At 53.9% G+C, this 21,808-nt stretch overlaps 2 long non-coding RNA genes across 4 annotated transcripts; one reads left to right on the top strand and one right to left on the bottom strand.

Moving 5' to 3' along the window:
* Positions 1-575: 575 nt before the first annotated feature.
* On the bottom strand, positions 576-19,421 carry LOC123951327. 3 transcript variants are annotated; one of them, XR_006820446.1, is made up of 3 exons: positions 19,083-19,421; positions 3,749-3,814; positions 576-1,232 (listed from the first exon to the last, which is right to left on the bottom strand). It is a non-coding gene; the product is annotated as an uncharacterized LOC123951327 (long non-coding RNA). The 3 variants fall into 3 exon arrangements; XR_006820447.1 differs by lacking the exon at positions 19,083-19,421 and adding an exon at positions 8,109-8,194; XR_006820445.1 differs by lacking the exon at positions 19,083-19,421 and adding an exon at positions 7,575-7,673.
* On the top strand, positions 1,227-3,321 carry LOC123951334. The gene is made up of 2 exons (XR_006820455.1): positions 1,227-1,493; positions 2,645-3,321. It is a non-coding gene; the product is annotated as an uncharacterized LOC123951334 (long non-coding RNA).
* Positions 19,422-21,808: the final 2,387 nt, after the last annotated feature.

Genomic DNA, 21,808 nt, shown 5'->3' with positions numbered 1-21,808 from the left:
TACAAAATGTCTGGGTCAGAGAAGGCACTTGGCAGGAGTCCTTCACACGTAAGCGACTGGAGCCCAGCTCAAAGTGGCTAAAGGCAGAACAAAATGTATTTGCCCATGAAATTGAGAGCACAGCGACTTTAGGTGTGGACCAGGCAGTGTCCCCAAAGGACTCCCCTCCCCTTTCTTCTTCTTTTTCCTCTCAGGCAAGCGCTTCCCTGAGGCGGTGCCTGGTCACAGCAGCCGCCACAGGCTAACTTCCTCTCTCAGCAGAGAGACTTCCGGAAGGCGCCCCCAAAAGCTCTCAGGGCGGGACTGGTTCCCATGCCTGTCCCTGAGTAATGACAGAGTGGCAATGAGCCCTCCAGCCTCTGGTCACATGCCAGGGACAGCTCTAGACACTTGGTATGTATATATATATTTTTAAACTATTTTATTTATTTATTTGACAGAGGGAGACAAATGGAGTGAGGGAACACAAGCAGGGGGAGTGAGAGAGGGAGAGAGAGGGAACACAAGCAGGGGAGTGAGAGAGGGAGAAGTAGGCTTCCCGCCGAGCAGGGAGCCCGATGCGGGGCTCGATCCCAGAACCCTGGGATCATGCCCTGAGCCAAAGGCAGACACTTAATGACTGAGCCACCCAGGCGCCCCCACTTCATATGTATAAACCTCTTCATCCTCAGAAATGCCAGGACTGCTCTTACTGCCGCTCCACAGACGAGATGGACCTGCCGAAAGTTCTGTAGCTGGTCCATGGCTCATGATGGCGGAGCTGGATCTCCAGGCGGTGTGGCTTCAACATCCTGATCCTCACAGGCATGGGGTCCCTGAGGGCTTGGGAAAGCAGATTCCTGAGCCCGGAGGTGTGGGCTGGGCTCACGAATGGACACTGCCGCCCGCAGACCACGCTTCCAGGAACACTGAACTGCCTTCATCCGAGCTGCTTGGCTCAGCCGCTTGAACCCATCATGGTGACTCTGATTTGCCACATGTGGGTCCCACTGCCAACCCTGGTGTTTGGGAGGCAGAGGGAACCAAACCTAAGCCATAGAGACCCCAAGTGGGAGGAGAGCCTCAAAGGATGAGCACAGTTTCTGTAATCACGAGAGATGTTTGGGCAACTTGGTACCCGACCCCGTGCCTCAGTTTCTTCATCCGTGGTTTGGGGACAACATCACGTGCCTCGCGCTGCATTGTTGTGAAGACGAAATTAGTCGAGACCAGTAAAGCACTTCAGCTCACGCCTGGAACAACAAGCACCTGGCGAGAATTAGGTACCCACTTCGTGCATGTTACAGCGTGAACACAACATATATGTTGACACTTATAACAAGGGCACCAAAGCCCCCAGCCCCACGCCTGCAAATACACGTGGGGATGCAAACACGGATGGAACCCACACCACCACTTCGAGCGCACGGGCACTTGGGACATCTGGAGGATGTTCACACAGGACACATATGTGGACACAGATGGACACGGGCTCCAAGTCCTTTGCACCCATGGTAAGTTGGCCCCTCTGTGGATCCTCCCTGTGCCCACTGCTGTGGGATGCTGCCCCGAGTAAGCTCCTCTCGGGGGGGTCTCAGAGAGAGGAGGCAGCTCGAGGACAAGACCACGCCAGACATTTCACTCCATCAAAGTTAGATTTGTGACCATCTCCAACAATGACGAGCAGGGTGACCTCCAGCGAGTTGCTGAACCTGTTTCCAGCTTCATAACGTGGGTGTGAGCTATACCTACTTCCCAGTACTGTAGTGAGAATGAAGTGTGTGGGCTACAGAAAGGGCTCGGTGAGCGGGGCCTGTGCGCACCGCTTTACCACGAGAAACGTCTCTCGACTCTGGATGGGCCTCGAGACGTGGGAAGAATCCGTGCACATGCGGACCAAGAGCCAGGCCCGGGTCAACCAACGAAGCTGCCAAAGAACCAGGTCCTCCCTCCCGCCACCGTGGAGGTGGGAGCAGCCACAGCGCCAACTTACTCTACCCTCCCGGAGCTGTGACGTGCCCAGCAGGGCTGACAGCTGTTGACAGTGTCCCCTGCAGTTCAGAGCCTCCCCCTGCAGCTCCAAGTGGCAGGGCAGTGTTTAGAAATTACAACAATCTGTAATTTGTATTCAGTGATTTGTATAAATGTATAGGATCCATATTAGCTGTGGGCAGACTCGATCTGCATTGCAGAATGGCCTTCTCTGTGGGCGGGCAGCAAGGAGCCCGGCTTGGGAGGTCTGCCTGAAGTCCCCTGTGACAGCCTCACAGTCAAGGACAAGAGGGATTAGGGCCAAGACAGCATCCAAAGATGAGAGCTCTCCAGAGCGCTCCCACCTAGCCTTCTCACTACCCCCTTCCCTCTCCCTAGCAGTCAAGTCAAGTGGTTAAGAACTTGGGCACGGGAACCAAGCAGTCCTGGATTCAAATCCTGACTTCTAGCCCTCTCCCCATGCGGCCTTGGGTGGGGCACAGCAGCTTCAGGGGTCTCAGGTCCTCTTCTGGAAAGCAGAGCAAATAAAAGAGCCTACCCCCTATGGCAGAGACGTCAGAGACTCCCTATAGGCTGGTACTTAACAAGTGCTCAAGAAACAGCACTTGGGATTTTCCACTACTTGGCACTCCTTGTTAAATGCTGCCCTATCTTTGCCTTTTTTTTCCCCCAGAAACAACCACTGAGCCTAGGCTCCAAGTCAACCGTCACCCACTGGCATCTACAAGCACGAACCAGCAGACTCAAGAAACAAAACAGTGGTAGCACCTGCTCTCCAAGACTCACAACTCACCTCCGTCTTTTAAATCCTCTAATCGTTAAACTGAGATCCATGATGATGGGGCGTCTGTCCCGTCTACTGTTGTGCCCCCAGCTCCTAGGACAGTGGCTGACTCACAGGAAGCACTCAACAAGTATTTGTTGACTAATGGGTACATTTGTCCGCTCACTCATCCTGTAAACGTTATTGACATCTACTGTGTCTCAGACACTGAGCGTGCACAGAAATCCAGCACAACCTATGCGGAGAGGGGAACACGGCGGCAAAGAGAAAGTCTAAGGTGACAGTTCCTCCAAGAGGCCTGGCCGCTCTCACAGGCCCAGTCTTGGCTTTGACCCTGAAGAGATACTTGTGGTCTCTACTCCAAGACAGGTGCTTTTGAAAGTCAACCCTTCCCAGATTGTTTGTCCATTCAAAAAGTGTTTGGTCCCCAGTCCTGAACCCAACCGGGATGCCAGAAAGCCTAACTACGTGCTCTCCCTTTTAAGAACGTTCAAGAACAGCCAATCCAGATCATTCCACCTGCTGTCCTATACTCTAGAGTTAGTATAAACTGGTCAATAAGTACATACCCCAGGTGTTTTGCTCATGAGAGTCTCTATGTCCCATCTGCTTCCCATCTCTCTCTAAAACTGGCATGAGGCTGTGGAGAGGTCTCCTGAAATGCTTGGGTCCCACTTATTCCAGGATCTGCAGACTATCCCTGCTTAAGCCTTAATTAGCTTTTAGCATGCACTTGGGCTGTTCATGCAAATTAACCTCCCCTCCTTGACAGCTGTCACAAAAGATCGTTTTCAGTCTAAAGTCCTAAGCTGGCATTCAATAGCAATGAAAAATCTGGCTCCAACCCTGGATGGATGGATGGATGGATGATGGATGGATACATGAATGAATGGAGAGATGGTGGATAGATGGGTGGGTTGGTGAGTGGATGGACAGTTGGGTGCGTAAATGGATGAATGGGTATTGCCTTGAGGATTTCCAGAAGCCACTTACCCAAAGCCCCTGGAGAATAAGCCTCCAATGTTTCTCCATCAATGAGGAGGCTCCAGTCAGCAGCATCTAGTGAAATAAGTGAGATAATACAGATAAACACTCATTCATCCACTCATTCATTCCATCCACAAATAATGATTGAGCACCTACTATGTATGAGGTACTCAGTTAGGCATAGAATAATAAACCAACCTCTTACTTACTTTAGACCCCTGAACAGGGTCGGCAGAAGAAACAAAGACCTACAAGTTCTCAGACAGAAGTTTGGATTTACACATTTATACAAAATGTCCAACCCCTTGCCTCCCTCCCCCATCCGATTTAGACCTCCCCCAATCCAACCCCGGTGAAGGTACCTCCACCCAGAGACGTTGGATGGACCTACAGGAAGAGTCAGGTCAGAATCATAAGGTGATATTGATTCCCACCAGGTTTAGTTTGGCTCCATTGTACAAAGATCCTCTGAAAGCCCTTTTGTGCCCAGTTCTGTTAAATAGACGAAGGGTCCCTGCCCATGGGCCCTCACAGAACAATGGCAGGGCAATAGGAAAGTCTCAGCTACAACTAGAGATAGTGATCCAGGTGGGGCTCCTCTGGGGCAGGGGCAGTGTTTGAGTCATGGCCAGGTCCTCATGCCCAGCACACTGTGGTACATGGTAGGTGTTCAATACAGATTTGAAGAATGAATGAACATACAATTCTCTCCTTTGAATTTTACCAGACCCACCTAAAAAAAGCCAACATGGGAATTTTTATTCCAACTTCAGAGATGCCAATTACGTTTCTCCAGAAAGAAGGACAAGGATGAGAAGGGGAGTGGAAATGAGATCAGGGTGAGGGTAGATTTTCTCTGGAGTGGATCCTTTGCACTGGATCCTCAGGAAGGAAGACCCCCACAAGGAAGAGTCCAGAGTAATGATGATGCATGTCCAGAGTGAGCAAGCTAGTAAGGGTCCAAGACCCTGACTTCTGAACCTGCAAATCTTCACCCAGCTTCCTGGCATCTTTGCTTGTGCCCAATTTTGTTTTCTTAGATTTTGACTGAGAGATTAAATCTCTCAGTGGAAAATGCAGCTGTTTCTCTGCTCTGGGCCAGGGGAACTCAAGAAAGAGCTGAAAATTAATACCCTTTGCAGGGAGCTCTAGCAGCAGGAAGCAAATGTGGAAAACCCTGAGGGCAAGTGCATTGGCAGCCCCAAGCAGCTTGGTGTTGCTAAAAGAGCTGACCAAAGTTGAACCAGACTCTTCTGCTTACTAGCTGTGGATGATCCTGGCAAGCTGTTTTGCTTCTCTGAGCCTCAGTTTATCTCTCTGCAAAATGGGGATCATTGTAGAAACCCATGTGGTGCATGTGAAGATCCTCCACGGAAGGGAAGAGACTTTTGCTTGTGTTTCTATTTCAGGGTGGAAATTAAATGGAATGATGAAAGGAAGGCACTTAGTGCAATTCTTGGCACATGGCTGGCACTTCCTACTTGCAGAATCTCTAGTAGAGGGGCAGGTATCTGGGCAAGAAGAGAGATCTGGAGAATGATGATAAAGATAGTGACGGTGATGAGTACCATGATGGTGGTGGTGGTGTTGATGTTGGAAAGAAGGTGTTGATGATGTTGGTTATAACGATGAAGGTGGTGGTGATGATGTTGGGATAAAGGGGATGATGTTTATAATGATGGAAGCGATGATGATGTTGAGATGAAAAGGATGATGATGTTGGGGTCACAGTGATGATGATGCTGGTTCTAACGATGGAGGTGGTGGTGATGATGTTGCGATGATAGCAGGAAGAGAGAAGAGATCTGTAGCACCTACCTTATTACAGATTATGCTCTGCTCTAGAACTTTCCTGGGCACTATCATACTGAATCCTCCCTTTAACCTTACTGTTTGCCCATTTCACAGATGAAGAACCAGAAGCTCAGAAAGGTTCAGCGACTCACCCAGGATCATACATTGCAATTCCAGGTCTGTCCAATGCTGGGACATTAGTTCTCAACCTGAGCCATCCTTAGTGAGTGGGAGGTAGACAAAGTTACCCCAGAACCCAAGACATGACCTCTACGCAGAAAGAACTTTTTTCTGATCTACAATTCTCTGTAGCTTCCTGATCCACTCCTGATTCATCCTCTCAGCCTTGGGGCTGGGGACACTGGAGTGGCTCACACAGTTCCCTCCCCCACCCCCCCAGGGACCTTCACGTGGTGTGAGTTGGGGAGAGTGTTGCATGAACACTTAACTACAAAACTAGGTGACGAGAACCACTGTCAGGGCAATGGGAGCATCAAGAGGGACTGTCCTTCCTCCAAGGACAGGCATGGAAAGCTTCACAGAAGTGTCTTTGGGCCGGTTTCAAGGGAGGAACCGAAGTGTGAGGATAGAGTGAGTGTCGGAGGGAGCTGCCTAAATGAAGGCGTGAGAGAGGAATAGAAAATGTGTCCAGAGAACCATGTGGCCAGAGTAGAGGGACCCTGGAGAGGAGGGAAAGTGGCAGCTTATGAAAGGGAAAGGGCCCTGAATGCCACCTGAGGCAATTTTTATTTTCCCTGGAGACAGGGGAGAGCCACGAAGATTCCAGCTGGGGAGCGGGAAGATGAGGTTTGTGTTTTCCGAAGACCAGTGCTGGCAGCAATGGTGTGGAGCGGGGGTTAGGCAGGGGTGGGCAAGAAGGCATCTGGAGAGAGGCTTGGACAGAGGTGAGAGAAGAGGGCTGAAAACACTGGCTTGTATGTATCCCCAGCCCCCTCTGCAATGCCCTTCCTCCCACTATTTGTCTTTCCTTCAGCAACCTGACACCCCGCTCCTGCGGGGGGGGGGGGGGGGGGGGCATCTGATATGGCTCAGCGCCTGAGCTTTGAAGACAGCCCCAAGTTCTGCCACTTAGAGCTGAGTCACCTTGAACATGCCACGTAACCATTCTGACCCTCCAATTCCTCCTCTGAAAATTGGGTCGTCGCAAGGTTGAGTAGAATAACATATGCAAATGATCAGTCCAGCACTTGGTAAACGCTCATGATTGTCCCCTACTTAATAAAGGAAGAAGCCGCAGTCCAGAAACATGCCTTGACAAAGTTATGCAGCAGGAGCATCAAGCCAGGGGCAGAGGCTGTTTTCCCAGTCTCTGTGCCTCAGTTTTATCCCATTTCTCCTGTAAATGGCCTCCCCTCAATTTCCTGCTCCGTACAATGGGATCAGGGACCTCCCTGGTGCCATCGGTCAGGGCAAGAAAAGTGGCCGATGAACCAAGAATCAGAAGGAAGAGCATAAGGGCAGCCCCGGTGGGGCCCCGGGGCTCGGGCAAGTTCTTCTTGCCCCCACTCAACATCCTCTGCTCTCCTCTGGCATTGATCATGAAATCCTGCCCTGATTCCTTCAACAAAGCATCGGCCCCCTCCCCCACCTTCCTACAGGGCCGGTAAAGCTCCCCTACCCAGGAGCAGAGCCTCCATGAAATAGGGAAGGCTCCCTTCCCTGGGAGCCGAGATGAGACAGCCCAAACTTGCTCTTGCTTCAGAATCAAGCACTCCGGGGTCCAGTTCAGACTCTGTCTCTAAATCACAGCATGACCTGGACCTTCTCCTTCTTGGGACCTCAGCTTCCCCATCTCAGAGGAACTGGGCTGGACTCTCAGCTTTGTAAGGACCCTCTCAGCCACACCCTGCAGCCCATCCCTCCTCTCCTGCTCTCCCTGGCTCATCCTCCCAGGCCTCCGACCTGCCCCCTTGCTCTTGTGGCCTTTGCTCAGGCTGCCTGGGGCTCCCGGGCTCAGAGGGGCACAGACCCCAGCCAGCGCCGAGCCTCTCCCTGACAGGGAACAGCCCCCACTTACCAGCGGGGTACCTCCCGATGCCGGTGATGCCCCCCAGCCCTCTCACTGAGGGTCAGCAGTGCCCAAAGGAAACCACACCCGCAGCCCCATCTCAATTGACTTCAGAGGCTGGCCAGAGCCGGGGTTTAAAAATACAAGTGCCCGCGCACCCTCCGTGCTGACCGCCCACGCAGCCTGCGCTTGCCCACTTCACAGATGCCGCCGTGGCCACCGTGGGTGGCACAAAGGGAACAAAGAGGGGTGGGGAGTCCAGAGAGGCCCGGGGGTGGCTAGTGAGGGGGACGGACATTCCTCAGAGCCTAGACCACAGAACAGGGCTGTTTACGCCATCTGGCCATACCCAGCTCTCCGGTGTCCCGAGAGAAGAGGGCCGCTCGGTGCAGAGTCACAGGATCATGGGCTCGAGCGTCTCATGTACCCGCAGTTAACTCCCGGCGTGGCCGCTGACTGGCTGTGTGAGCTGGGGTAGGCCCCTTGCCCCCTCTGAGCCTCAGCCCCATCTGTAAAACAGCGGTAATAAAGGTGCGTACATACTTCACGGGGCTCTCGGGAGAGCTAACCGGGCCCAGGCCTGGCCGAGCGACGAGCGACGGTAGCTCTCTTCATTGTGACTGTTGCCATCTGTGTGCTGGCCGCTCTCTGCAAGGACTCAGTCGGGGCCAAGGAGAGAGAAGGGACAGAACGTTCTGCTTCCACTCTCTTGCCCACCTCCAGAACACCTCAAAAGTCCAGGCACGTCTGGCCCCGGGGGGTGGCGGAGAGTGGAGCCCCCCCTCCCTAGAGACACCCAGGCAAGTCAGGGCCCCGAGGGAGCCGGCACCAACGAACAACCGCAGGAACATCAGTCCCTAGAAATCTGGGCCTTGCCCCCAAGGTGAGAGGGACGTAGCACCCTTGAAACTGTGAGGGCCCCTGGAGCTTCGCCAAGCCACTCCTCCTCAGTGTTCCAGAAAAGGAAACTGAGGCCGGGAGAGGGAAAAGGATCTGTCCAGTTCATGACAGAGCAGGGATCCCACCCAGGCTTTGGGAGACCGGCACTGCCCCCCTCCACACCACAGCCTCGCCCTCCCCTCCCCTACCGGGTCCCAGCGGGAGGTCTCAGCCCCAGGCAGGCAGCTGAGCAGCTGTGGGAGTAGGAGACTTCAGCTGGGGGGTGGGGAGCAAGGGCTGAGAGCGCCGCTCCTTCCCCAATCCCACCAGGGCCCTGCTATACCCTTACATAACCTGTTCCCGAGTTATACAATCTGCAGCCGCTTCATTCCAGAATGGGAGCTCCAGGAGCGGGTTCTAGCGTGGGGAGAGACTGAGCGCCTCCGTGTGAAAATCGGGTCATTACCAGCACTCAGGCGCTGATGGCCTTCTCGTGCTGTGGCCGGCCTTCCTCCTCCCGGCCCCAGGGAGTGGGAAGGCCCAGGGAGGCAGTCCCTGGCAGTGGGGGTGTGGGGCTGGGTACCAACCAGGGCTGTGTCCTGCTGCTCCAGCCTCCGTGCAGGCTCTTGCCCCCAGACTCCACAGCCCCAGGCAAGCATATCAGCCCTGAAGAACTCCCCGGAGGGAAACCTAAGGGATATAATTCGAGGGGCCATGGGCTCTAGGATCTCAGGTCTGTGTTTGCATTGGATTATCTCGGTCATCAGCCAAATTACCGCACATCAGTTCACTTCCCTGCATCTTGGTTTCCTTACCTGAGAAAGGGGACTAAAAGAAATTGGCCTCCTTGGTTACTGTTCATATTAAACAACGTCCCAACTCACATAATGCCTGGCACGAAATAAATGCCCATTTGGCAGACGAAAAAACTGAGGCCCAGACAGGTGACGTCTCACCTGGGAGCAGCAGAGCTATGCACAAGAGAGCGAGCCCCCGCGTGCCAGGCACACGCTCTGCCGAGACTGGGCTACTCCCCGAAACAGCTCTGTGGGGTCGGTCCCGTGGTTCCTCCAATCCGACAGAGGAAGAAGCCAGGCTTACAGGAGACAAGGCGCACATTTGGGAAGTGGCAGATCCAGGACTCAAACACGGATGTGGGGCTCCAGAGACCAGGGCAGGTGAGCAAGACAGAAGCCGGGAGTGATGACCCCAGGGCTGTCCTCTCCTTCGGAAACATGGTCACCCTCCCCATTCCCTGTCTCTGCCACTGCTGTGCCGCCCGTGACCTTGGCCAAGCCAGCTGACCTCTCTGGGCTCTCATGGCCCCTCTGAAGCAGGAAGCCCCATCCCTGGGCTAACCATTACCAGGGTTATGGTGAGGACACATTAAGATAACGAGTTAGAAACTGCTTTTCAGCAGAGAAAGCCGGCACAGCTGCGCCGCTCATCACTTCCCCAGCCTCCCGCTCCCTCCAGCTCAGCAGGAACTAGCTAATGGACAGACACCAGGGGCCTCTCAGCATCTCTGGCTGTTCAAATAAACACCTCTCCTCTCTACTGCCCCCGCTCCAGGCTGCCCTTCGGATACAGGCGAAGCCCCCAGGCCTGTTCTCTGGCCTCTCTCCAGCGCTAGGGCGGACCAGGCTGTACATGTGAGTCGCCCCCTTTCTGCTGTTCTCTCAAAGAGCATTCCTTGCATCGGAGCCCCTGCCTGGTGCTTCTCGGGGCACCCTCACACCGGATCCTCGCCACGGTCTCCGGGAAGCTGGGATTCATCCCCCTCCTCTCACAGAGGAGGATGCTAAGGCCCAGAGAGGCGAAGTCACATGCGGGGGTCTCGCAGCCGTCAACCCCCACGGAGTCGGGATTCAAATCTGTGCACCCCGGCTGCAAGGTTCAAACTCTTAACCAGAGATTTAAGCCAGCCCAGCTGTCAAGGTCACGGGATACCCATTTCTCAGGTCAGAAAGGTTAGGGCACTTTCCCAAGAAGCCCAAAAACGAGAGCCAGTACAGACTCAGCATCTGCTTCTCCCCGGCCACCTCTGTCTGATATGCTTCGCACTGAGCGTCACATTTGGGACGCTGAAGATGTTTTTTTAAATACGCAGTTTATAACAACAGAGCACGATGGGATTAGTATTGTCTGAAAGTTTTGCCCTGGGCAGTATGGGCTGGGCCAAATGGAGTGATTTTTATAATTCTGAGCAGGTTACCAAATGAAATGTCATGGCTTTACTTTGGTCAATTAAAGGGGGGACCTCAATTAAAGGTGGGAGCCAGGCAGTCAGCGCTTAGTCAGCTGGGCCAGGTGGATGCCAGGGGTGTTGACAAAAGTACAAGTAGAGAGCCCTGGCAGACTGCCCATGTCACAGGGCGAAGGACTGCCGGAGCTGGGCCTGGGCCTACTCATGCCCCTCTCTGGACCTCAGGCTCCCCAAGGGTATAAGAAGCACCAGACCCCGGATGGGCTGAGGATACCCCTCAAAGCCCCTCCAACTACAGGAGGCTCTGTCCTGAGCAGAAGTCCCCACACCTGGCCACTCACCAGAAGCCCCGGGGGAACTTGTCACACCCCGAAACACCGAACACACCCCAAAATCTGATTGAGTAGGGATGGGCAGGGGCCTGGGAACCTGTATTCTTTATATCCACCATGATCCCCTCCCATGCCCCGCACCTCTCACTGTCACCCCAAACTCCTGTCCTCAGCCAAGTCTGAGAATCCCAGGCTGGGACAATTCTCCCGAAGCCAGGGGGACCCTAGTCCCCTGCCTGTGCTCAGAGTTCACACCTGGGGGCGACGTGATCCTTAGGGGTCCGTGGGGGTCTGCAGTAGGTCAGAGATGGTGGCAAGAAGGTCTCTAATGTTGGTCTCTAACAGCTCAGAATCAGGACCTGGTAGAATTCTAGATGTTCCGGGGTTGGGCCAGGACCTTGACCTGTCCCCACCTTCTTATCTAATTCTTTGGTTAACAACTACTAATGAGCAGCTTCCATGTGTCAGGCACCGTTTTGGGTGCCGGGAGTGTAAGCAGTGAATAAAACAATGTCCGTCCCTTTGGGACACTTCTGTGCTGTCAGGGAAGACAGTCGTAAAGCAGCCGAGATTGGGCAGCCCCTCTGCATGTTCCAAGGGCATCCGGCATCCACGACCCCTTACCTCTGACCCTCATCATGAGCTAGAAGCCAAGCCCCCATTTTACGGATGAGTCGCTGAGGCCCAAAAGCCATTTTGATAGCCTGTCTCCTTACTCCAGGCAAGCAACCCTCCCAGCCAACCCTGTGTGCGGCTGCCTCTGAGCAGAACTTTCCCTGTTGCCACGGCAACCCCCCTGGGGAGGCCTGTCCTACTTTGCATCCCTGGCGCTGAGCTAGCGGCCTCACCCCACCCCCTAAGAAGGAGAGGTGGGCTTATCCCACACAAGGGGACAACTGGTCCCACCAGGAAAGGACCGGACTCCCTCACTCAGACATCCGATCACTGCCGAGCCACATCAAGGAGACACCAGGGACCAAGCCAGGCCCTGGGACAGAAGAGGAAAAAGGTCGTGGTCCCTGCCTTTAGAGAACACCCTACCCTCCCAGGGGTGGTGACAAATGCCACAGCCCCAGGGACGACGTAGCGGAATGCCAGGTGCAGTTCCGGCCCTTCCCATGTATGACCCAAATAATCTTCCCATGAACTCTTGCAGCCGGGGTCACTATTCTCCCTTCACAGATGAGGACGCTGAGGCTCAGAGAGGCTAACAAACTTGCCTGAGGTCACACCGCGGAGAAGCAGCAGGGCCAGAAGTAGGAGTCGGGGAGATCCCAAGCCATACTGCAGGTGCTCAACACTGAGGGGGGCAACCCCATCAGACTGGTCCGGGAGGGTCATGGCATCTGTCCTCAAGAGTGATCTCCACAAGAGGAGAGGAGGGTAGGGATGGGAGCACGGTGGGGCAAGGGCCCTAAGAACTGCACGACTGGTGGGGGGAGGGGGGAAGAGCCAGGACTGCAGGAGCAGCTTGGTTCGCCTCCTGCTGCCTGGTGGGGCTCAGCTGGGGCTTGGGACCTGGGAGACATGAGAAAAGAAAGCACCGCAGAATGTGGCCTGCTCCAGAGAGCCGGGCTCGGAGCCACAGGGCACCGGCCCCCTGGAGACAATGCAGTACCCCTGGCGGCTCCCGAGGGGGCAGCCTGGAGTAGGCATGTGCAACTCACCAGGAGCCCATCTTCACACTGGTGGGGAAGGAAAGGCGCACCCGAAGGTCTGGCTTCATTCTTGCAGCACCTACGTAAACAGCCTTGTATGACACGTTAGTGCAGTGGTTCCAGGCACAGACCGCAGAGCAGAGGGCCTGACCCCACATCCCATCCCTCCTAAGTCCTAGCTATGGGAACTTGGGCAAGGATTGGAACCTCCCTGAGCCTCAGCTTCCACATCTGTGAACTGGGGATAATAATACAGACCTACATATGTGTGTGTTGGAAGGGCTCAGTGAGTCAACACCCCCCGTACACGGCGCCTGGAGCCCACCGTGTTCACTGTCAGCTTTTGTGATTATCTCTGGCATGCGAATGCAAAACAGGTCTGCATTTTTACACAGACAGTGGCGTGGGGGTGTGCAAGCCTGTACGCACTGTGTACCAGTATGCTGCCGCATGTGTAAATCTACCCCCTTAGGTAGATCTGAATGGACCCCCGTCGGGCGTGTGAAAGACAGCCAAGCACAAAGGTTCGGGTCACAGACAACAGCTGCACGCCTGCAGGGAGGCATGCACACGTGAGGTCCAGCATGTCCATCCCCTTGCGAACACCTGCCTTTTTGTGTGCACCCCCGGGACCTGCACAGACAGCAGGCACACGCAGTTGCACAGTGAGGCTGATACGTATTACATAGATGGGTTTTGAGTTTTTCTCCTGGAACCACTGTGATGCGAACAAATCTTAGCTCTGGAAATCACAGATGGATTGGGGGGGCAAACAGGTGCTCAGGGCATAAGCCTCCTCCCATCGGTCAGAGTGCCCAGAGTGTTAAAGCCACCATCAGGGAAGAGAACCTGGTGAAGATGAAAATGAGGAGCCCAGAGTGGGGGAGCCAAGCCACCAAGTGTTTCCATTTTCCCAGCCAGGAGACTGTCCCCGAGGAAGCCACGTCCTCTTGGGAAATCCTCAAACACCTGTCCAGACCCCCCACCTCAATCAATCAGGAAACCCATCTTCCAGGAAGAAAAGAATTCCACCCATCACTATCACTGCCTTGGATCTTACTCGGAGAGAAGAGAGTTAAAAGAAAAGCTTGCCTAGCAAGACCCCTCTTGGGAAATTGCCCTGAAGTAAAGTCTCCCCACCTCCTGGGGTGTGAGGGGGGGATATCTGTGCCTCAAGCAACCGATAATTAGTTAAGCCTACAAGCCCAAGCAGCACAGAGGGAAACAGATCCTGAAATGAGGAAGACTTCTGTTTATTCAGCACTTTATTCAAAGGCACCAGCTTATAGAACTGCATTGCACACTTCTGTGGTTCAGAGAGGTTCAGCGACCTGCTCCAGGACACACAGTATTTCATCTGTAAAGCTAAGACTTGACCCCCTGTCTGACTCCACATCCTGTGGCATTTTCTTTACATCACGGCATTGCCCAAATGTAATAATGTCGTATATTGATGGCGCAATAAGCAATCAAATAACATGGGGCCTGTTCCCCAGGAGTAATGTAGGACAAAACCAAAAAGCAGAAAATGGAGGCTCCTCTGTGCTGTTCTACTCCAAAGGTGATGGGAGAAAGGAGGGCTTGGATGGCCTTGGTGGCAAGTAAACTCTTTGTGGAGGATGGGGGGTTTTTTTCGTGGATGAAGATGAGGTAGAGTTTGGATAAATTGTGAGTTACAGTGGCATTCCAGACAGGGGGACATGATGAGCAAAAAGGCAGAAAGTAGGAGCTTAGGTTGTTGGCACTGTGGGGTGGAGGCAGAGACAGACATGTGTTGCTCTCATATGAGAACATCTGCTTGGATGAAGGGGAGATGAATGGCAGAGGGTGAGGAGGGGTAGGGACCAGGTGACCCAACCATGAGCTTTCTGTCCTGTTCATCCCATGGTGGTGCAGGGCATTCAGCAGGTACTTAATATCTTTCTGAGTGGCTGAAGGGATGGATACAGGACAGATGGATAGATGGACGGATGCATGGACACATGGTGGATGGATGCAGGATGGATGGAGGGACGGATGCGTGGACACATGGTGGATGGAGAGAGGGATGGATGGATGGAGGGATGCGTGGACACATGGTGGATGGATGCAGGATGGATGGAGAGAGGGATGGATGGAGGGAGGGATGTGTGGACACATGATGGATGGAGAGAGGGATGGATGGAGGGAGGGATGCATGGACATGGTGGATGGATGCAGGATGGATGGAGAGAGGACTGGATGGATGGACAGATGAATGAATTCTATGAGGTAGAGGTTAAGTGTGACAGCAAGAGCTCTGGGCTGGGAACTGGGAGCCTGAAATTCAGGTCCCTTTCCTGCCACCATCTGAAGGAATGTCTCTGGGCCTCAGTTTCCCCATCTGTCGAGCCCAGGTGATTCTCAAAGGTCTTCCACACATGACAGTCTGTGATTCTGGAAACAGAAGCAGGGGTTCAGGGTGGGGGTGAGGGGAGCTGGCCGCAGGGCCTCAGCCTGACAGCCCCAGGGAGGGGAGACAGGGTTCAGCCAGCCTCTGCAACTTCCTGCTACCACCTCCTCTCCCCAGACCCCAGTTTCAGCAGATCCGTTCCAGGATTTTAGGACCCTGTGAGACTTCCCTGAGGGACCCAATCCATAGAGTGAGGAGCCCAGCCCCAGCCCTCTCTTAACCCCACTTAGGAGGTTAAAGCAGCTTGGGAAAAAGCACTTATTCTGGGCTCCTGGAATCACCCTTCATTTTCCTGGCAGATAAATGGGACAAAACAGAAGATACTGATGCATTTAAATGGATCAAGGCAGGCGGAAGTTTATAGGATTTGAATACACTTTTTGGCTGCCTTTGAATATTCATTTGCCCAAGGGAGGGCTGGGCAGCCCGATCCACAGGCCCTAGTGGGAGGTTATCTGAGGTTGGGGGGAAGGGGGACACACAGGAAGGGTTGGCAGGAATCCCTGCTCATCAGGCTCTTGGGAGCTAACTGTGCTTCTCCACCAGCTAAAATGTCACAGGCTCAGAGTAAATTCTGGGAGTTGATACACCCCACGGTTGCTGTCATCATAGCAACCACCTCCCGGCAACCATGTGTCCCCGCAGATCACAGCAGATAAAACAGGTCTAGCAGGTGAATAATGAGGAACCGGCCCAGGACGCCAGTGGGCCCCGCAGGACTCAGAAATTGGCCTTGGAATTCTGGAATACACCGTAGGCTTCTCAACCATCCCTGAGATTCTGAACTGGAGCCCAGAGTTCCAGAACAAGCCTAGAATTCCAAAATCTGTCCTCAAATTCCAGAATACTTTTCCCACAGCCCAGAACACATTCTAGCTATCCAAAGAATCCCCCTCGTTTCTGGCAGTCAGGGCACACTCCGCAGGCAGCTCCATCAAACTCTAAAACACACCCCTAGACAGACATGCCCTTCCATTCTTATCTCCCTCTTGAGTCGATTCTTCCCAGGGGCTGGTCTTCTGTCTGAACCTCAGGACTGTGGCGCACTCAGTCCTCGTGCTGGAGAAAGAAGAGGGTCCAGGGATGAGCCTAGGGTTTGAGAAAACTGACCTTGTCCTCATACCCAGGAAGCCCACCCTGCCCCAGACGTGTGGGCACAGGCCAGCCAGCCCTCAGGGTCAAGGGCAGCTCCCCCAGCCCGGTGCTCACAGCACTTTCCATGGTGTACCCTGTTCTCGGCCGTGGGGATGAATCGATGCTGAGTCACCCCTACTCTCGCCAAGGCCCCTGGGTGACCATCGGCACATTAATCCTGGCCCTTCCAGGAGGGGCCAAGCTGGAGGCTGGCCCAGGCAGCCTGAGATGGGGGGCAGCTGAGTTATGAAGCCTTTCCCTCCTGGCCTGGGGTGGGGGTGGGGGGGTGAGAGAGATTTGGGGGTGGGTGGGTGAGAGGAGTCCACAAGCCAGCCCTACCCCACCACTCCTGCCAACACCGTCACCCAGAGCGATGTATAAACCAGAGCATCCTCCCCGCAAGCTGCTGGAAGTTCCCATCTATTTCAGTCTGTTCCCTCTTCCTCTCCCACCACACTATTCACTGCCGCTGGTCATCTCCAACCTCAGTTCCCTTTCCCTGAGCCCACCCCTCACTCGGCCCCCTCTCCCACAGCCCAGGCCCTACAGGCTCTCAGCCTTCCTCTCTCCCTGCCTCCCAGCCTCCCAGCCTCCCATCTCCCCTCTTGGTTCCACTGCTCTCCCCCAAGGGCCGACAATCCCACCATCCTGCTCCGAGCCGAAGCGCCACCCACACACAGCACATGGGTTCGGCTGCCTCCCCTGAGCATCCGAGGCCCCCTGACACCTGAACACACCCCGCATCTCTCATTTACAGTCCTGACCTCTGCCGTGACCTCTGCCAAGCCGGCTGGCTCACTATTGTTAGAGAAGGCCCAGCCCCGGCTCTCAGACCTCGGCTTCTCTTCTCTTCTCCCTCCTCTAAGGCTCTTTGCACCTCTCTAAACCTCCAAACTGGTTTAAGGACCCCTCCTTGGAGGTGACTGGAGCTGCTCCCCAGGGTTCTCTGAAGCCGCAGCCCTGCTTGGCGGTGGGGCAGACAGAGCTGGCTGTGGACTGTCAGAGCTGCAAGGGGCCGTAGAGATAAACAAGTCCAAGTGGTTTTCAAGCTGGGTTCCGTGGCACACAAATGGGGGGCGGGGAGGAGCTTCAAAGACTGTGGGAGGAGGGAGGTCACAAAGGGTGGTCGAGGGCAGAACGTCATTAGCTAGGCGGGTCAGAGAAGACGCTCTGAGGAAGCAACATCCAAGCTGACTCCTGAATGGACAAGGGCCACGTATGTACAGATCATTCTAGGAGCAGGATATTCACGCAAAAAGAAAAGCCAGTATAAATGTCCTGAGGCAGAAACAAGACCGCCATCTTAAAAAAGAGAAAAAGTTCAGGGCAATAGTGACCAAGAGCCAGAGTCATCCGAGGTGAGACCTCCACAGCCCATTCCACTTGGGGAAAGTGGGTTTCACTGCTCAAAAAAAACATCGAACCCATTGACCTCATCTAATCCTGCTGCTTCACGGGAGAAAAACTAAGGCCCAGCATATCCAGGCATTGTCAGGTGGAGAAATGGTGGCCAGGCTGAGGCCAGCACTCAGGTCGCAGGATACTGCCCCATGCACCATCTGTCACCCCTTGTGGGCAGCATGGACCTCCCTGGCCTCTGCCTCTCCCTCGCGCCTACTCCGGGTCCCCGCCCTGCGCCACAGGTGAGAAGCATGAATGAGGTATCGTCTCCCAGGCTGCGGAGCTCTGGGGAGCAAGCAGCCGGCCAAACAAAGGCTTTATTGGATTTGTTAAACATGCGTCCTGTGGCCAAGGGCCTCCTGGCACAGACAGCCTCACAGAGGAAAAACCAGACGAGCAGACGATGAAATTAAAAGGCTTTTCATTTCCAGAGTGGAGGCTGACAGACCAAATGGAGAACATGCCTCTCCCCAGCTTCTCCCCACCCTCTTCCCCAGGCCCCCTCGCCCCTGCCTGTAGAGCAGGTGCCCGGGCACAGGGCTCCCCACCCCCCTCCTCAGGGTCGCCCTCCTGTCACACTTAACCCAGGGGTCAAAGACCTAGAAGGGCTTCTGGTGGAGGAAGGACACACAGGAAGTGTCTGAGAAGTCACCGAGTCCATCCCACTGGCTTGGGGCTGGATTACCTCCATCTCACAGGATAGCAGGCCCCAAAGGTAAGGCAGGTGGGAGATGGTGGGAGAAGCCAGAGAAGCCAGACAGGCTGGGGTCCTGTCCCCGCTCTTGCCCTGACCAGCTCTGCAGCCTCTGGCACACCACCTGGGCACCAGGTGTCTCCATGTCCTCAGCTGCAGAAGGGAAGGGATGGCCAGTGCGAGGAGGAAGTGAGTTTTCTGGGGAAAGTTCTGGCATACAGTTGGCACCAAACAAATCTCACTTCTCAAAGATGCTAGAGCTCCAGTTTTCCTCTGAGGGCAAGGGGGGACCTCTCTGTATTTGCACTCCCCACTCACAGCCTCACACCAGCTTCCCCTGAGCCTCTGATCACAGTAAACTATTTGTGTACAAATACATCCCATTGTACAATATTTTCATGGCTCCCCCCGGAGATTATCACCTGGTTTCCTTTCAGAACAATCAGGCCACTAAGATATTGGTATGGAAACAAATGCTATTTCCCCACCGTGATCACCCAAGCCTGTGTAGGTATGTATGAAACTTTGTTAAATGCATGTTCCCAAGGCCAAGGTTACCCGCTCCTGTCCACGTTGCCCTTAGACAAGGCCTATGGGAATTGCACCATAAGAAAACATGATAGTTTATACGTCACTTTAAAGGAGACCGAGTCACTGCTGGCTCTTTTCAATGTTTCGTGTTCGTTTGTTTGTTTTTCAACAAGCAACTATTAGGCACTTAGTGTGTACAAGGCAAGACATTAAATATATTTTGTTTACAAGAACAAACAAATCAGACCTACCCCCTTTCTTCTCAGAAGAAGCAGCCCATGTCAGGGCTGAGGGACTGGATGGTTAAGTAGAAGCAGAAACAGTCTGGTCTGCTTCGAACAGACCCAGTTCAAGGGGTGCTTGTACATGAATCAATGGCAGCCTGAAGGAAGTCTCCGCTCACGTGGTGTACGATTCTTTCTCTGGACGTTCTCATCAAGGATAGGATGATGGAGGAGTCCCGGGTGCCAGCAAGCTTGGGCATTCATGCACAGATGTTCACGGAGCACCTCCTCTGGGCCAGGCACTGTTCCAGGCACCGCAGACACAGCGATGAGCAAGACAGACAAAAACCTCTCCTCGTGGGGCTTATGTTCTAGTTGAGGGAGACGGATAATCAACCAAAAGATAAGTAAAAGAAAGAGAAGACCAGATGCTAGTAGATACTATAGAAACACTAAAGTGGAGGCCACAGAGTGCTGGGAAGTGGGGGATGCTTTTAAATATGACTGGGGAACGCAGCTCTTTCTGCCCATGGGTCCTGTCCCCACGTTTCAATAAAACCAGTTTTTTGTACCACAAAAATAAATAAATAAATGAAAACTAAAAAAAAAAAAAAAAATTTAAATATGACCAGGAAGGCCTCGCTGACAAGACAACATTTCAGTAAAGGCCAACCAAACCAACTGGGTAACACAGAGCATTCTGAACAAAGGAGAAGCATGTGCAAAGGCCCTGGGGTAGGAGTGTGCCTGGCATATTCCTGAAGCAGAAAGGCCAGTGTGGCTGGAGCAGAGTGGCCAAGGGATATGGGGTAGGAGATGAGCACAGAGGGGAAACAAGAAGAGGCCATTGCAGGAATCCCCGCAGCAGGCAGCCAGTGGAGGTGCCTAGACCAGGTGAGACGTGCTGAGGGGTGGCTAAAACATGGGCTTTCTAGCAGGTTGCTGGGATCAAAGGGCACATTGCCTAGATGACTCTACCTCAGTGCCTCCGTTTCTCCATCTTAAGACGGACACGGTAAGCAAGTGTCCCTCCTGGGGTGGCATGAGGATTAAATGAGCTAACGCCCATGATCGTGTTCAGTCCACATCAGGCACTTAAATGTCAGCCCCTTCCCCTCACAGTGGGGAGACCTGGCAAATGTCACCTTCACCTGATGGTCAAGGTTCATGTCACCAGTGATGCCGTGCACCCGCAATGTGATGGGACGAGGAGGCCCCGTGGCCTCTGTGGTACACTTCCCGAAACCCCATAACCTCTGTCTCGTCATGAGAAGAACATCAGACGAACCCAAATGAAGCGGCGTTTTCCAAGAGACCTGGCCATTACGCTTCAACCCTTTCAAGGTCACAGAAAGCAAGGAAAGGTTGAGAGTATCACAGACCGGAGGACGTGAAGGCTACAGGCCAGCCACACGCTGCACACATTCCTGGAACAGGAAAAGGACATCAGTGGGAAAATGGGCGAAGCCCTAAGGAAGTCTGGGTTTGGGTGAATCGTCATGTACCCAAGTTGGTCTCTTCACTTTGACAAAATACACCACAGTCCGGTATGGTGCTAACAACAGGGCAAACTAGGGGAGGGAATGGAAATCTGAGCTTGTATGAAACTCCCCAAGGACCAGACTGGCATCTTTGTATTATTTGTTCAACAAATATGGAGAAGGGCATCAGGCCAACCCCTCTTAATTCTGCAGAACCCCGCCAGGGAGAAACGAGGGCCAAGCAAGGAAGGGAAGCATGGGGAGGAGAGGTTCCCTAACAATCTGGGTTATTCACCCCTGCAAAGGGTGCTTCCCCACTGTGGGAAAGGTTCCAACAGAGGCTGGAGAAGCCCTCGCCTTAGAGACCGCAATCTATACCATCCAAAGAGGAGGCTGAGAACAACCTGGGCAGCTTGAGTCCCCACCAGGACATCTGCGCCTCTGGCTGATCTCCCGTCCGAACCCAATCATCCCATGGGTGGGCCCCAGATCACCCTTTCCTGGCCTGTCCCTGATGAACGCTGCAGCTGGCAGAGGGTAGCCTCTCCAACCCTCCCCTGGTGATACATCCGCCCCCCCCGCCCCCGCCACCGCACACCTCACTGCTAGGAGCTCAAGGAAATTTTTGTTCCGTATGGCAAAGGGCAGACAAAACAAGGGGGCAGGCCACGGAGGGGTCGGACCTCAGCCTTGCTGCCTCCAGCGGGGAGGTGTGAGACCAGGACCAGGCTGGGCCGCCTACCCTCTCCAAACCTGCTTCCTCATCCCAAAGTGGGCAGAATAGTAGAACCTACGTCAGGCCTGGTGAGAATGTTCATTTAAAGAGAACAGTGATAATCATTCTGATACAGTACACAATGCGCTGGACACAAAGGGGTATGAACTTGACCAGACCTGACCCTGACATCTTCCTGGAGGGAAGTCGGGCCTTTCACCATTCAGTGTATCAAAGGAAGAGAAGGACTATGGAAACATCTGTTCAGTCAGAGTGCCCATGCCTGGCCCCCAGCCCCATATCTCAAGGCTTCAAGAAAGGAATTGAAGGGTCTCCCCCTCAAAATTGAAGAATCCTAGTTTAGTCGGACTAACATGCCAAAGAAGACTGGCATTTGAAATCTGCAGGTCTTGATTCGAGAAAAACTCTTTTTGGCTTTTTAAAAACACAACAGAAGTAAAGAAGCCCTCCTCCTCTCCCTTACACACACACCCCAGCATCCCTGCCTACCTTCGCTGCCGCAGCAGCTCCGGTCCCATGGGCACCCCAGGCTCCAC

Source organism: Meles meles, chromosome 1 (assembly GCF_922984935.1).
Source record: "Meles meles chromosome 1, mMelMel3.1 paternal haplotype, whole genome shotgun sequence".
NCBI classification, from domain to species: Eukaryota; Metazoa; Chordata; class Mammalia; order Carnivora; family Mustelidae; genus Meles; species Meles meles.
Note: the sequence above shows the minus strand (reverse complement) of the source record. Positions and strands in the feature narration are given on the sequence as shown.